A 927-nucleotide genomic window follows, 5' to 3' on the forward strand; every position below is an offset into this window, starting at 1 on the left:
GAGGATTCCACATTTTCTTGTTCTCTTCTCTTTCATATGAGCAGGAACAAAGACAAAGGCATTCTTGTTGAGGCTGACCCTGAGCTTGAAAGGACCTTGAAGCGAAAGCTAAGAGAAGCTAAGGCACAACTCTCTGTAGAGAACCTAACAGAAATCTTCAAAGAAGAAGAACCCATGGCAGCCGAAAACAACAACAATGCCAACAATGCAAGGAAGGTGCTGGGTGACTTTACTGCACCTACTCCCGACTTCTATGGGAGAAGCATCTCTATCCCTGCCATTGGAGCAAACAACTTTGAGCTTAAGCCTCAATTAGTTTCTCTAATGCAACAGAATTGCAAGTTCCATGGACTTCCATTGGAAGATCCTCATCAGTTTTTAGCTGAATTCTTGCAAATCTGTGACACTGTCAAGACTAATGGGGTTGACCCTGAGGTCTACAGACTTATGCTATTCCCTTTTGCTGTAAGAGACAGAGCTAGGACATGGTTGGACTCACAACCTAAAGAAAGCCTGGACTCATGGGAAAAGCTAGTCAATGCCTTCTTGGCAAAGTTCTTTCCACCTCAAAAATTGAGTAAGCTTAGAGTGGAAGTCCAAACCTTCAGACAGAAGGATGGAGAATCCCTCTATGAAGCTTGGGAAAGATACAAACAATTGATCAGAAAATGTCCTTCTGACATGCTTTCTGAATGGAGCATCATAGGTATTTTCTATGATGGTCTCTCTGAACTATCCAAGATGTCTTTGGATAGCTCTGCTGGAGGATCTCTTCATCTGAAGAAGACGCCTGCAGAAGCTCAAGATCTAATTGAAATGGTTGCAAATAACCAATTCATGTACACTTCTAAAAGGAATCCTGTGAACAATGGGACTAATCAGAAGAAAGGAGTTCTTGAGATTGATACTCTGAATGCCATATTGGCT

The 927-nt window shown here is 42.2% G+C and overlaps 1 non-coding gene across 1 annotated transcript; it reads right to left on the reverse strand.

The window, feature by feature from the left end:
- Nucleotides 1-579: 579 nt before the first annotated feature.
- Nucleotides 580-687, reverse strand: LOC130972611 (small nucleolar RNA R71). Its single transcript, XR_009083769.1, has one exon. It is a non-coding gene; the product is annotated as a small nucleolar RNA R71 (small nucleolar RNA).
- Nucleotides 688-927: the final 240 nt, after the last annotated feature.

This window comes from Arachis stenosperma, chromosome 3 (assembly GCF_014773155.1).
Source record: "Arachis stenosperma cultivar V10309 chromosome 3, arast.V10309.gnm1.PFL2, whole genome shotgun sequence".
In the NCBI taxonomy this organism is placed as follows: Eukaryota; Viridiplantae; Streptophyta; class Magnoliopsida; order Fabales; family Fabaceae; genus Arachis; species Arachis stenosperma.